Consider the following 16,534-nt stretch of genomic DNA (forward strand, 5'->3'; position numbering starts at 1 on the left):
TTGAATATGGATTAATAAATTGGAAAAAGAAGTGCCACAATATGGGGATATGTACTATTGGACAACACATTGATGCTTTGTATATACATTATAATCTGCTGATGAGCAGGCAATACTGACTTGGAGTAAATGGCAAGGAAACCACAAGAGGCAGGACTAATAATAAATCTGAATAATACAAAAGACCTCAGTATAGGTGAAGAGACACCTAATTTTAGACGAAATTGGCAGATTAAGGGAATGTTTAAACTATACTTATCTTGAAGCAAAAACTAGTACAGAAGAAACCGAGAAAGAATAACCTAAGGAAGAAGAGCTATGTGCAGATTAAATAATATATAGTAGTACACGAATATTCGCAATGGAAGGAAAATAAATTCTATAATACGATCGTCAAAAGTATCGCAATTTATGATGCAGAATCATGGAGAGAATGTAATAAAAACGATTGACGTTCTGGAAATAGATATATGATGAGGACATATATATATATAGTGCAAATGAATGAGCTATGACTTTTGAGCAGCGTGGAATTTGAAACCAGCCGAGAGGAAGAAACCTGGAAGACCCAAAATAAGCTGGGACACTAAAAACTTAAATTGTAAATTACTTTTTCCTCTTTGTCCTGACCTTTTTAAGTTTTCTTTATCCTGTTTATTCTTTGCATCAGTCTGTATGTCTTTTTTCGTTTTATTTAATATTTTTTCAAACTCTAAAGTTTTCTTTAGAGTTTTTTTTTATAAATTTTTCTTTCTCTCCAATTAGTCTATCTTCCACCAGACAATTATATGAGTCCATAACTAGCTTTTGTAATTTTGAGCTACAGCTTCCAAGCACTTGGAATGGTTTCTTTGGTATATTGGTTTCCTGTTTATATATTTCTGTTCAATTCCTTTTCTTTTGGTTCCATTGAGTCGACCTGACCGTAGATGCAGTGCTTGTTTTAATTTGACCCAGCACATATCCCGTTTCATTTTTTGCTTCATAGCTTCATTATTTGTCATCTTTTCTCCACTCCGTCTATATTTAGTCTATATTTTTTATCTTAGGTCTCATCAAATATCAGTATTAGTTTGCTTTTTATACTTCAATCCCTTTCAGGCGTCTGGTATAAAAATTTTTATTAAGGAACTTTAAAATTTGTATGAGGTAAGTCGAAAGATGCTCCTATTAAATCAATCACTTTGAAATTCTTAAAATCTAGACACTTAAGTAACGGGTGTTTTTTTTAGAGGTATATAACTTTAAAGTGGAAACAAACAAAGATTATTTTTTATATGAACAGGAAATTAACTTTATTTGAAAGATAATTTTTTGACATTATATTTTAAATATGATTTCTGGCATATGACCACCAAGGCTGGCTCTGACGTAGTCTAATCTGGAGGTCCAATTTTCGACGACTTTTTCCACTATTTGTGGCCGTATATCGGCAATAACGCGGCGAATGTTGTCCTCCAGTTCGTCAATCGTTTCAGGCTTATTGGCATAGACTAGCGACTTCACATAACCCCACAGAAAATAGTCTAACGGTGTTAAATTGCACGACCTTGGAGGCCAATTCACGGTTCCTAAACGCGAGATTATGCGGTTACCAAACGTTTCCCTCAATAAATCCATTGTGGCACGAGCTGTGTGACATGTTGCGCCGTCTTGCTGAAACCGCAGCTCCTGCACATTATGGTTGTTCAATTCAGGAATAAAAAAGTCAGTAATCATGGCTCTATAGCGGTCACCATTGACTGTAACGTTCTGGCCAGCATTGTTTTTGAAGAAGTACGGACCAATGATTCCACCAGCCCACAAAGCACACCAAACAGTCAATTTTTCTGGATATAGTGGTTTCTCAACATACATTTGAGGATTATCTTCACTCCAAATACGGCAGTTTTGTTTGTTGACGTAGCCATTTAACCAAAAGTGAGCTTCGTCGCTAAACAAAATTCGCTTATGAAAGTCGGGATCAACGGCAATTTCGTTTTGGGCCCATTCACCGAATCTACGCCTTGCTAGGTGATCGTGTGGTTTCAATTCCTGCACAAGTTAAATTTTGTAAGCACGCAAACCAAGATATTATCGCAAAATCTTCCATAAAGTGGATGGACACATATCCAACTGCTGTGCACGATGGCGTCTAGACTGATTCGGGTCTTCCTCTATACTACGCTCAACAACAGCAACAACATCTTCTGTACGCACTGTACGACGTCTCTGTGGATGCGTATTATCATTAAGAGTGAACGTGGTGCGAAAACGTTTAACAGTTGATCGAATTAATTGCTCTGATGGGCGATTATGTATACCATAAAATGGACATAGTGCGCGATACGTATTCCGAACAGAACTATGATTTTCAAAATAAATTTTCACAATTTGAAAGCGTTGTTCAGGCGTCAGTCTATTCATATTGAAATGTCAAACTAAAGTAAATAATAATCACCTGACAGCTGTCAAAATGGCCGCCCCTTAAAAACGTGTTGCCAACTTCTATTTCTATACTTTAAAAAAAAACACCCGTTATTTAATGAGATGGTAGGAACTCACACCTTTTTACTGAAAATAAAGGAAAAAAGAGGTACGATATTTGCAGCAGCATATTACATGCAGCTTTTATAACCTGCTGATGCATATTTCCAACTATAGAAAATCTATCGTTTTGTTTTACAGTCGATAAACAATATAACAACGAAACAAGCCAGTATTGGAATGAATGAATGTATATTAAATAAAAAACACCTAAAGGTGGTTAAAATTATATAACTGTAGCAGTTATATATTTTAACTTTTTTCTTTAATTTCAATATTTTTCTATATACTGCTTTTCGCTTTTCAATATTCTACATTAAGTTTTTTAAATACTAATTGAGCACTTAAAGTCCGGAACATACTGTATGTATAGCATAAAATAGTTTTAGTTATGATTTATATTTGAAATATGCTTAATACGCCCTTGTTTGTTTCAGGTACACAACCCTATAAATTTGGATTAACACTTGACCAGCTAAAATTTCGGTGAGTATTTTTCTGGCCACACATGTAAACCCCGAAAGGAGCGCATGTGAAGTTCCATTTACCCCACAAGGGACAGCCCTTCAGCCCTCGGGGTAATTAATAATCCCTCGACGAGAGAAAGCCCTCACACGAAAGCTTTTGGCAATTAGGTGTTTCGGACCATAGTTTTTGATGGAAACATTAGGACACACTTCGGTTCAGTGTAAATTGCTGCGATAGCTGAACGAAACAGGCTACCGGTATGGTCAATTATTTAGACCATTCTTGATAGTGAACACACCCTAATTTATTTAAGAGATAAAAGTGGCTGAAAGCGCCACCGGTGCCACCGCTTTTGTCTCTATCTGGCAAATATCTTCTGTCCTAAAAAAGTTTTATTAGTGGATTATATTAGTTGATATTACACAAGTTACACGGCTATCTTCTTTATGTGTTTTCTAGTAATTCCCCTGCAAGAACAAATTTGAAATATTAGATTAGACAAGGAACTTCTACAATTATAAAAAAATTGTAAAACAATTAATAATATGTTTTGCTGAAATATTTTCAGAGCCACTAATCAGAGGTAAACCGAATTCAGTATAATTCAGTTATTTGGTACAATACTAAAATTCCTTTAAATTCAGATAATATCACGTGAAGATGAAAGTTCAACTTATGCATCACCTTCGTATTCAAGATTGTTACACTTTTATAAATCCGTATCCTTATCACATGTTTCATAGGCCTTTTTTTATATGAAATACAATATATTTTTTGGTTTTTTATTTTATTTAAATACCCATTTAATTGATCTGGTTTTGCCAAGGTGTAAACATTTGAAGAGTTTATTCTGAGTTAAACCGTGCAAGAATTATCGCTTTACTTGAAGAAGGCCATTCACAACGATTCGTATTGGAAAGAGTGGGTATTTCTCAGGGTGATGTCTCACTGATATGGAATAGGTTTCTGGAGACAAATTCGTTACAGAATAGAGCTAGTTCTAGTAGACCCCGAATAACCAACGAGCAACAGAATAGATATATCAGAATTTCCATTTGGAGAAATTCGTCTATGTCTGCACCAGTCCTCCAAAGCAGGCATGCTACAGGAGAAATAGTATCGTTGACTACTACAATAAGAAGAACAATTGTAAAGTGAGATTTGAAGAGTTCCTCAGCTACAACCTAGACATGTTTTGCACCGCCTTCAGTGGGTTCCAGAACACATACAGCTCCTGTTTTGTAATCTTGTGCTTTTTTCAGACGAGACCAGAATCTGTTTAAATAGTAATAGCCGGAGAATTCCTGTTCAGCGAGAGCCAACAAGAGCTGCACAACGAGTACATGCCCGTCCCATACTTCCTTTCGCTGGTGGCAGTGTTATCTTTTGGGAGGTATTGTAGCAGGTGGATGCACGGAATTGACGGGACTCTAAAAGGACAAAGTTACATCACACGGATTTCAGAACGTCTTGTGAGATTATGGCGAAGAGCTGTGGGTGAGAATTTGACTATCTTAGTAAATGACTATCTTAAGACAGAAGGTATTCGCGTTTGGAGTGGCCTGTGTTGTCTCCAGACATAAACCCTATTGAACGTGCATGGTATGTCCTCTACAGAGCTGTTCATGTCCGAAGGAATTATGAACTTACAAATTGCTGTAGAGAAGAATAGGAGAATCTGCCACAGGATATGATTGATCGATTTTTTGGAGATATTAGAGCTCGAATCCAGGCTTGCATCGATGCACGTGGCATTTTAAAAATAAATTATATTAAAAAAACATTACCTCTTTTAAAACAAAAAGTATCTGTCAAAGTTATGATATTTTTTATAAACGATGTATAACAGTAGGTTTTGATAATAGTTAATAGTAGTGAAAATTATGGGTGATGCACTAGGTTTTTTCTATGTTGGTGGAAATACTAATTTCAGGGCTTTCGTATGTAGTTTTTGATTTAAAATTTTATTAATTTGTAATTTCCATCACCAGAGAAAAACCTAGTAGCTGCTACTCGATTACATATACAAGAAAGATATCAACAAAAATAGCCAAACATATAATAAAAAAAGGAATAACACCAGCTTTTAGAACAAACAACAACATAGGCAAATAGATTAAAAACAACAAGAGCCAAAACAAAAAGCACTTACACAGTGGTGTATACAAACTTAAATGTGACGGCACCCAAAAACTTACATCGGTCAAACTGGTAGAAATTTTAACAAACGTCTAGCAGAACGTAAAAAGGACTTTCAATAATAGAAAAACAGATTCTACATACGCAGTTCACCTTTTTATTCTTTTAACGACGAATTCCAAATAAAGACCGTAAACTATTTTTATTAGAATCTATGGAAATTAACAAATTACAAATACAGACGTAATTCTGAATGACCAACTTGAGACAAACAGTTCTCCCCACCATAAACTATTCCGTTAAAGATTATGAAGTGTAAACACATACCAAAAATAGATCACTTGAGAAAGGCACTCTACCGACACAGCTGTAGCGATAAGATATTATAATAAATTTTGTGGAAGTTTTAAAAACAAAGTTTACAATGTTTTATTGTTATATAAATGAATTTTCATAAAGTAACGGTCGAATCCAAACTTGATATCTGTTAAATATTGTGTTCTCAATTGGCAATAAACGAGTTCCAGAGCTAAAATATATATTTAAAAGGTTTTATTCTACCCTACACTGACATTAAATTCTCATCTCTTTATAGCAATTGTAAGCTATGTGCTGTACTTTTCTTAAATTATAAATCATATGTCCTTGATATGTTGTTTCTAGTTTTGCCTAATTTTCTTATTGCTAACTTCTTCTTTCAGTATCGTTTTCTTTTCAAGACTATTAAACACATAAAAATAGTAGTTACTTGTTATTTTCTTTTTCCGTTGTAAAATTTCTCCATTCTTCTTTTTGGTTAATGTCCAACACATCATCTACATACCTACAGTATATTGTTAATTTTAAATATTTGTTGAGTTTTGTTGTCGAAATCATTATTTAAGAACAATGTTCAATGTAAGAACACAAAGTAGGCAAAAGGATCCTAACTGGATCTTATTCAAATAATTTTTGGGTTTGTGACACCATTTTTTATTTATTTTCCTATTCCTATTTTTTTTTTAATTACAATTTTCCAAATTATACCGTTTTTAGGATACTGTTTTTTCAGAGCATTATAACGTTGCTATAATTGTTTCGTTATTGAAAACAGTATAGACCTTTTATATGTGTCAAATATATCCTTAATCCCAAACGAAAATATATTATCTAAAAGACATCCTCAAGTTGACTGGAACAAAGATTAAACTAGTCATTGGCCATCCATTTTTGCCCTTAATAATCTCCCCTATTTCGAAAGTAGTGTGTCCACTCTTCCATGGTCATTTGCTGACCCCTGGAAATGATTTATATTTTGCTATAGGCTACGAAAATTCGGAGTGACCGGCATTTTCCTGCTCCCGGAGCAGGGAAAGGACCGGAAATACAATTCCGGATTGCCGGCAACTAAATATCAAGAGGCGAAATGTCTCCCCAGGGAATTCCCGGTGTGATTTCATGCCTAAAGAATCTGAAAATCGTTTACTGGAATTTATTTTAAGAAAAGAATAAAAGGAGAATAAAATAAAATCGTTTGGGGGTTTGTTTTCGTTCGAGGGTTTTCTCGATACCATTTATTTTTTAATTGTTTATCTTGTTCGTTTTCTTTAACAAAGCGGGCTCACTTTATTTAATATTAAAATACTCGCTGTGTTTGTTCAGTAGTTCTAGCTTAATATGTTTTTGACATAATGTTAAGAGCATGAAAGATTTTACGATACATTATTGGATACTTCGGTTCCAATAAGAGGCAAAGTGGGTTTTTTTGCTTGGTGTTTTATGGTATATTATCTTCTAGTTTACATATCGTATTGAGATATTTTTATATTTAAAATATGTATTTATTCTTTTGTGTTATTTCGACAATAACAGTTTATTAACTAGTCAAATTCAATTAATAATAAACATACTGATGGCCAAGATGCCATTTGATGACCTCTTAATACCTTACCTGTGTCGCCACTTGTAGCGATAAAAATTTCTAAATTTACAATTTCTAAAGTTGTTATTACATATTGCAGTATTGATTTATATGTGATTCGTGCTGGGTCAACTGATACCTTAAAAATGTCCCATGGTCTTGTAGTCTATAATGGCTCTGGGTACAAAAGGAACATGTAACGATTATTTTGCCTACCACATAGGGTATTACTTTAGGGGGTTGAAAGTTGGAGACAGAAATTATTGGAGTGGAGATAGGGCAAGCAAAACAAACCGAAACGTTGCGAACGGCCACTCAGGGTTTATTTGGGGAACTGAGTCGTGGATAAGTGAATGGCAGGGGGCTTGGATTGGGGCAACTACAAAAATAAAACAAAAGGCGTACTTACATGAGTCTCCTGGACAAACTAAACACAAAAAGGTTCTCAAATCCATTTAAAATGGACGCCGCCTTGAAGAATCTTCCTGCTGGATGAAAGAAAAGGTTCTTCCTTCCTAAAACACAAAAAAAATTAGAGAGTTAGTTAAGAGAAATAAACAAAATGGTTTAGGGAAAAATTAAATATTTATTACTGTCTCACCCAAACAGTTACAAAAGTAAATAGTACAAAAATACTATATTAATAGTTACAAAAAATAAATATGATAACAAAGAAAAACACTTACCATGTTCTATCAATTTACAAACTCTAGAAGTTGGAGATACTACAAAATTAACAATTGTTAATGGGTGACAATTTGTAGCAGAAATAAATTATTACAAATAAAACAAAAAAATTTCTTTTTAAATAAAACTATGCATAGAGGTTAACCTTTAAAAAATCTCAAATATGATTAGGTATTTACCAAATGTCAAAAATAGTGCTAACTGTCGTATATCAATACTAAATCTTAAAACTGAGAACAATTAATATGACAGCTAGGCCCTAGGCCACATCCTAAGATCTACAATTTTAATTACTAGAATTTCATAAATTGTTATCAAAGCAATTATTATTAGAAAATGTTTATTTTTCCTTTAAAAATCACAAAAGAGTTACCTGGATTTCACTAGGGTTTCTTTAAATTTTCTGGGGTTAGGAACTGGACTTACACTCTCTGCCAAACGAACAAGTTCATCTCCAAACTGCGAAAAATATTCTGAACCGGCTTCTTAGGACAAACAAATTGAGGCTGAAGCTGGTACTGGACACAAACTTCGAAAATCTGCTTCTTTAAAAAACTAGAACCATGTGGGTATTTTTCAAATTTGTTTGAAACGTCGCAAATCTCTTAGATACAAATCTCTTAGGTGAGAGACGACATAAAACAAAAACAGTGATTACTCTTATCTGAACTGACACATTACATTGAGAGTATCACTTTTTTTGCCGGTTTTTTCCGACTAAACACACCGCGTCTGTTATCAATGACCAATCTTTCAAACCTTATTAACTGCACATAAAACTTTACACTGTTACACATTTTCCCATAAAAAAAGGCGAAAAACGAAAATCCAATACGAATTTGAAGCTAACTTCGGACTACAACGAAACCAACTGCTCTTGACAGCGAATTTACGGAGAGTGATTATAATTCATTCGCCCAACTTGGTATTAACAAAACATATAAACGGGAATATTTATTTAACGCGCAATATTAGGCGGCTTTAATATTAAAGCGGCAGAAATACATTGAAAATATTCTTCGGTGTTTTAACATATACGAGGGGATTTCAATATATACCAAAGAATTTAAAAATGCTACAAACAAACCTATTGAAACTAGGTATTGAGTCTTGAAACTAAGATATATAGTTCCTATAGGATATAAATACGCGGTTTGTGTAGTCTATTAATGTAGTATGTTTTCTCCAGAATTTTTTTGTTAAAGAGTGATCGCAGAAAAACAAGAGGTCGAAAATCACACAATTCCCAAAATTTCACATGGCGGAATATGGGTTTTTTATAATTATTATTTTGATGTTAAACGTAGTCTAACTTAACCTTTGTTCTTATATTTTGGTGATGATAGGTAAAGTAACACTCTTCCTCTCCTGTCGATTCCTACTACCGAGGATCGTGATATTCTCCAATACTCCTAACAAAATTTTCTCCTGATCTTTATCTTCAGCTGCTGCAGAAGAGTTTCGCAGACTGAATGGCTCGCTGAATTCTAAATTTGATCGAACTATCTGGTTGGTGACCGTTCCCTTGGTCTTTTCCCTGGACCGTTTCCAGAAACAATTAATCTCTATTAAATTATGGTCACCTCAGCGAACTACGTGTCCAAAGAACTGTATAATTCGCTGCAGACATGTTATGGAGAGCCTTTGTTTTAATGTCAAGTTGGGTAAGAATGGAAACATTTGTCCGATTAGCTGTCAAAAGTATGCGCAAATTCTTATCCAACATCACATACCAAAGGCATATGTTTTTTGGCGTTCTTGTACACGAATACTTCAAGTTTCTGCCCCTTATAGAAATATTAAGAATACAACTGCATTCACCAGTCTCATCTTGATTTTTCGAGAGATAGATGTCTCTTTCCAAACTTTAGTTGTGCGACTTATCGTATTTTTGACCATACAAATGCGTCTCCGGACTTCTGCCTTGCAGTTGCCATCGTTAGCTATACTAGATCCAAGATCTACTATCTACTGTAATATCTGGTATTCCTGTAAGTGGTTAGTCAGCTGAATAGTGTTGAATATGTCTATATCCATTATATTTGTCTTGTTTGTATTAATTTTAAAACCAATTTTAACGCATTCCAACTCAACTCTTCGCAGGAGATCTAGCATTTCTTGTTTATACTGCTGCTATAAGTATAATATCATCTGCAAATCTTAAATTAAAGATTTTTTGGAGATTGAAGATGACATGTTAACCATAAATATTAAATAAGTCAGATGATAACACGCATCCTTGTCTAACACCTCTCTCTTGTCTGACTTGCCTTGAGAACTTTCAATATTTTCCAATATTTCATCAGTATCGGTCTTTAGATTATCAAGGAGCAAGTTTGAGGTTCAGATTCTCTGTTAAGGAGTTTTACCTTATCAAATAAATCACCCGGTTCATTCCGACAACCATGTTCTTCTATTTCTCTGCATATTTGGGAGATGTAAGACATTTTTTCTTTAATTTTGCATTAAATGAGAGTCCAGGTATCATCAGGTATTCATGGCTTACGGTTTATGGAAACCTATGACGTATAGTATTTTGCAATTTCTATTATTTTATCTTTGAGATAGATCTACGTGATTGATGAAAGGTTTTGTTTTAAGTCTTGTTGGAACTCATTGATTTTTGAAGAGTTTAGTCGTACGTTTGATACTAGGAGTTGATGGCCACTTTCATAAACTGCGCCTGAGTATGTTTTACAGTTAATGGTCAGTTACAGAAGTTAGTATTAGGATTATTTGATTTCTTGTTTGCCCATCTGGGTTACACCATAATATTCATTCAAGCTGTGCTTATTATATTGATTCGTAATTTTATTTTTTTTACTTTATACTTTATGTACATTGTTCAATTTCAAATCATTTCAATTTTATTGAATGTTTTCTATTACATATTATAAAATATGCATCTTCGATTTTAGGTATCTTGCTCTACTCTCGCGTCTGCATCTCTATTTATTTTGTAATATTTCCATTGTTTTATTATATAACTTATGTAGTTTACTTCTTAAAGCAATTTTACTATTTGCTTTTTTGAATAAGCACTATTATGTGTTTAACAATCTACTTTTTCTCTACTTCAGCTTGTTGTAACTCTTTTTGACAAACAAAAAAAAAACAAAACCTTGCTTAACCACAAAAACTAACCGAATCTCGTCAGTGCTAATAGTTTATGATTTCCTGTAGCAACTTTTCCCGTTTCTTTTATTTATATTCTTGTATATAATATTTACATTCTTGTCAGAGTAGTAGCGTTAGAATCACCGAAAATTTAATGTGGGAAATAGAACAGCCAAGCGAGTTGCTGCCGACCCGGCAAATAAAATTAAATTAAATTAATTAAATTTAAATAATTAATATGCATAAGCGGCTGAAACTGCAAAAGTCTGTTTTACGAGGACTAGTTTGTAAATTCATAGGAAAACAGAAACCTAAAATTGTTTATAAATATGACTTTTTTGTTTTTTGAAATACAAGTTTTCAGTTCTAATAGGATAAGATGTTGGATAGTTTCTTGGGCTTGACATCCATATCGGCATTTGTCGTTTTGGACCTGGGGATCTTTGACGATATATTTCAGGTAATTTTTGGTTGGTATATCCTGATCCTGAATGGCAAGTAATGAACCTTCTGTTTCGGGGAACATCTTTCCTGATGTCAACCAATAGTTCGACGCTATATTGTCGTCATAGTTTTGACTGACTTCATTCGGATATCGCCCGTGCAGAGATTTATCCATCCAGATGCGCATTTTTTCGCTCTTAGTAAGATGTTTTTTGCGCATTTCTCGTTACCTCAATTTAATTGGTGTGTCATCTACTCCACAAATCGCGCGATAAAGAGTAGATGTCTCCGCCTGCACCTGAAAATAAGTTCTTAAATCAGTAATCTGTTTTTCTAATTGCTCGCTTATATCCATAAGTCCTCGTCCTTCTAGACACCGCGGTAATGCCGTTCTTTCTACTGCACTTCGAGGATGGTGTTTTTCTGCCTTTGTCAGATGTGTTCGTACTTTTCGCTGAAGAGTTTCTATATCCGTTTTAGTCCACTTAATAATCCCAAATGAGTAGCTTAGCGTGGAAAATGCTTAGGTGTTTAATGCCTTAAGCAAATTTTTACTATTAAGATGTGGGCGGAGTAGCTGTTTTACCCTTCGTATGAACTCTGATGTTAATTCGATTTTTATTTGTTTATGGTCAATTTATGACATTTACTATCCAGATTTAGCCATACGGCTCACACTCCCTCTAAGGGGAAAATTCACTCATCCCAGATACCTACGGTATCAAAAGGATTAAGCTCTGGTGGGACTCTTTCCGTGTTATCGAGCCCTAGGTGACTTGGTATGTTGGAGTATCTCCCAAAAATTTTCGTACACATCTGGACGTCGCGAGGAGTACAGCTTTCTGTATGGCCTTATAGAGATGTTCATTTAGACTTTAGACCCAGCTGTTTCATGTTCTCTGGGAGGTTCTTTGGAATAACACCAGTAGTAGATAGAATAATAGGTACTGTCTGGGTACTTTCCATTCTCCATTATCTCCTGATTTGTATTTCTAGATCTCTGTACTTGGCAATCTTTTCGTTGTATTTAACACGTAAATTTATTGGTGTTGGGTATCGCCACATCAATAAGTGTTGTTTTCCTAGTAAGTTTATTGACTAGTATGAGATCCGATCTATTATGCGCCACTGGTTGGTCTGTGACACAGTGCGGTACCAGTATAGCTTGTAGTTGTCATTTTCAAGCATTCTGTCAGAGACGTATTGATAATAAGGAAGATGATCGGTTTGGAGAAGTCCCAGTTTGTCAGCTAGTTCTTGGTGGATAATCTTTTCTACTGAGTCATGGCGTTCTTTATAATCAGTACCGACAAATGCTTGGCAGCCACCGGTAATATGTTGGATGGTTTCTTGGGCTTGACATCCATATCGGCATTTGTCATTTTGGACTTGAGGATCTTTAATAATATATTTCAGGTAATTTTTTGTTGGAATAACCTGATCCTGAATGGCAAGTAGGAAACCCTCAGTCTCGGGAAACATCTTTCCTGATGTCAACCAATAGTTCGACGCTGTGTTGTCGGCATATTCTTGGCTGATCTCATTAAGATATCGCCCATGGAGAGGTTTACTCATCCAGGTGCGCATTTTTTCTTGCTTAGTCAGGTGGTTTAAGCGCATTTCTTGTTCCCTCAGTTTAAGTTGCGTTGTATCATCTACTGCGCAAATTGCTTGATGTAAAGTAGATGTCTCAGTCTGAATCTGAAAATAAGTTCTTAAATTAGCTAATATTCTTAATTAAATTTGTTTATCCAATTGCTCACCTATATCCATAAGTCCTCTTCCCCCTTGATACCGTGGCAATGTTGTTCTCTCTACTGCACTGCGTGGATGATGTTTTTGCGCCTTTGTGAGAATTGTTCTTACTTTTTGCTGAAGACCCTCTATATCCGTTTTTGACCACTTTATAATACCAAATGAGTAGCTCAGTGCGGAACAGGCGTACGTATTTAATGCCTTAAACAAATTTTTACTATTAAGATATGACCGATTTAGTTGTCTTACTCTTCGCACGAACTCCGAAGTTAGTTCAGTTTTCATTTGTTTATGGTCAATTTTCCGCGCTTGTTTTACTCCGAGATATTTGTAAATATCATTTTCACCCATTGCCTTGATGTTTTGGCATATCGAAACCTCCGGGCTGAACCTTTCCTCTGACTATATTTAGTATACGGCACTTGTCTAGTCCGAAATGCATACTAATATCATTTGAGAAATTTTCTACAGTTTTTAGCATCTGATCCAAGTGGTTTCGAGTGGAAGCCATTAATTTCAAATCATCCATATACAACAAATGATTAAGCTTCGCCACAACAGTATTGTTATTTTTGATGCTAAAACCTGAGTCAGTCGAGTTCAGTAGCTGAGATAGTGGGTTCATCGCTAAACAGAACCAAAGAGGACTCAACGAGTCCCCCTGGAAAAGGCCCCGGTTAATTGGAATATCTTCCGTTTCGATCTTGTTTTCACCGGGTATTTGAAGGTGAATTTTAGTCTTTCACTCCGTCATTATATGCTTTAAAAAGGTCACTATATTATCATCGACTTTATATATTTTCAATATATCTATAAGCCATTCATGCGGTACTGAATCAAAGGCTTTCTTGTAGTCGATGAAGGCGGTGAAAAGGTTCCTTTTTTTGGTGTACGCCTGGTTGGAAATGACTGAGTCGATTATAAGTTGTTCTTTGCAGCCCATGGAACCCTTAGCGCATCCCTTCTGTTGAGGCTCTATGATATTGTTTGGAGAACAGTGTTGGTAGGTACGCTGGGCTACACAGGATGTGACCAATTTGTACAAAGTTGGAAGACAAGTAATTGGGCGGTACTTGGCTGGATCTTGGGTGTTATTCTGATCCTTCGGTATTAGATAAGTGGTTCTCTGAGTAAGAAATGGTGGTATTTCCTGCGGATTAAACATTTACTATTATTATTATTATTATTATTAAACTGCACAACTGTTTAATTTTCGCAGGCAACAATTGTTTAAAATTGATATTCCACCATCAGTCATCATATATCAGTCTTCATGCTGATTTTGAATATACTTCCAGCAAGAGGCATATCCTACAACTAAAAATTTCCAGAACAACCCTTGTAATTAATATGTATAAGCGGCCGAAAATGCAAAATTTCTGCATTAATTATAAAGCAGCCATTTAAATAAAATAGTAATACATTTAATGAAATCAATTTTGTAATTTACAATTATAATATAAAGTTGTATCTGGAATAGGCCGTTTTGCCTACAAGGAAAGGGCGTAGCTTGTTAGCAGGGGAAACACGAAAATTCAAATTGTCCTCAGGATTGAAGGGAAAAGCATGTTTGATAAAGATTAGAATTTAGAATACGTACTAGAAGTCACTACCGGATTAGGAAGGGCAAAGTCACGGGGTATACGAGGGTTGAAAGATTTACTAGCTTGTATTTTAAATTTTATGTTAAGGATTGATTAACCCTTCTCTTCCATTTCCTTAAGTGCGCTAAACTTGATAAAACTATGCATTTGAATATCTGCCAAAGATTTGCTAAATAGACATAGAATAGATACGTAACAAATAGAAAGTGCCCAAAAAATGATTTTAGATCATATTCTCAAGTAGAAAAAAATCCAAAATCCTTAACTTTACGGTCACTTCATAAAGCCAACTTAACAAATTACGAACTAACGTGAGAGTATCTCTCCTTATTTTCAAAACTCCGGCTGATCGCATTAGTTTTGATATCACTAAATGTCTAGATATTGCTAAACTTATACTTCTAATATCTCTCGAAACGAATTTGCTGCTTTTAAAAATTGCGTTCACATTTCGAGGTACTAATCTTTCGAATGGACAAAGGCAGCGTAATGGCGCTCTTGATGCCCCTTTCTATAGAGACAATTTAACGAATTACATACAAAAACGTTCTCTTAGCATTATAATTGAATTAATCGCGATGACATGCTTAAAGTCGAATGCAAAATTTCTTCCATCATCAAAAATTCTGATTTCCTTGGCGATATCGAAAAGTCTTTATTACCCAAAAATTAAAACATTAACGGTCTCACCAAAATACACAAGGAAAACGTACCCATTGGCCCTTCTTCGAATATAATTAAGTCACCAATATAGAAACTCTCCCAAAATATTAACCTAAGTAATAAAAGCCGTTTACTGGTCGCACTTTTTCATAATGTCCGCAATTTCACATATTTCGTTAGCTTGATTTCGTCCATATTGGTTTTAATATAAAACATTCTTATGATTTTTAACTGACCTTGTAAGGCTTTAGTTTTAATTAACCTTGCAAGTAAATGTATTTTTTCTACTAATTTTTTTTATAGAGACGATTTTTTCAGATAAGCATCTGGAACCACAATCCGAAAGTATATACTACTAACTTCTTACCTTGATCGTCTAAATACATAAGGTCCAAGTTTAAAATTTAAAATGTAGGTATACTCGGTCTCCTTCCTGTTTGTGATGTATGGTCAGTCTTAAGAAGTATGGTTGACTAGGTCATTTACTGTACAGAAAATCAATTCACATAAATTTTTATTTGCACACTTCGTACCATTATCTAACTTGAAAGATTTTGTCAAGAACTTTCCCATCCATCGCATCCCATCCATTTCTATTTCAAAATCAGACAAACTCAGAGATTAACTTTCCTATGTTCATGATCTCAAAATTATTATTCCAAATTTGAATTCCAAACAATTAAATTCGTCAGTCCCTTGGTGGAATTCTGAATGTTAAGAAGCTATTAAACTTTCAAAAACAGTATTAAATCGATTCACAAAATATAATACACTTGAAAATAAATTAGAATGATAACCAATATTTGTACTTAATTTCCCAGATTCATAAGAAACCAACGGAAAGAAATGGCAGAATTGAAGAAATACAATAACATACCAGCAAATGAATGGAAACGATACGAAAGAAAAAGAAAATAATAATCAACACAATAACGTACCTGAATTAAGACACGAAATAGAAATCAGTTTTCAGGAAGTAGAGATAGCCATAAATTCACTCAAAAATGGAAAGTCACAAGGACCAGACGGAATATCCAACAAGCTTCTAAAACACGGAGGTAAAGTATAACCCGAAAGATGACAAAACTTATACAAAAACTAATATTCCACTGTAAGATACCAGACGTATGGAGAAACAGCATAATGATACCAATGTTCAAGAAAGGAGATGAAAGAGACCCCAACAATTATAGAGGTATAAATCTACTGAACACCGCACTTAAGCTTACCA

The 16,534-nt window shown here is 34.6% G+C and overlaps 1 protein-coding gene across 1 annotated transcript in view; it reads left to right on the plus strand.

Moving 5' to 3' along the window:
* LOC140434371 (homeotic protein antennapedia-like) overlaps nt 1-16,534 on the plus strand; it is a 929,636-nt gene that overhangs the window by 450,913 nt on the left and 462,189 nt on the right. Inside the window, 1 exon segment of the mRNA XM_072522558.1 lies at nt 2,964-3,012. The gene's annotated coding sequence lies outside the window, so the exon portion shown is untranslated.

The sequence above is a fragment of the Diabrotica undecimpunctata genome, chromosome 2 (genome assembly GCF_040954645.1).
Source record: "Diabrotica undecimpunctata isolate CICGRU chromosome 2, icDiaUnde3, whole genome shotgun sequence".
NCBI lineage: Eukaryota > Metazoa > Arthropoda > Insecta > Coleoptera > Chrysomelidae > Diabrotica > Diabrotica undecimpunctata.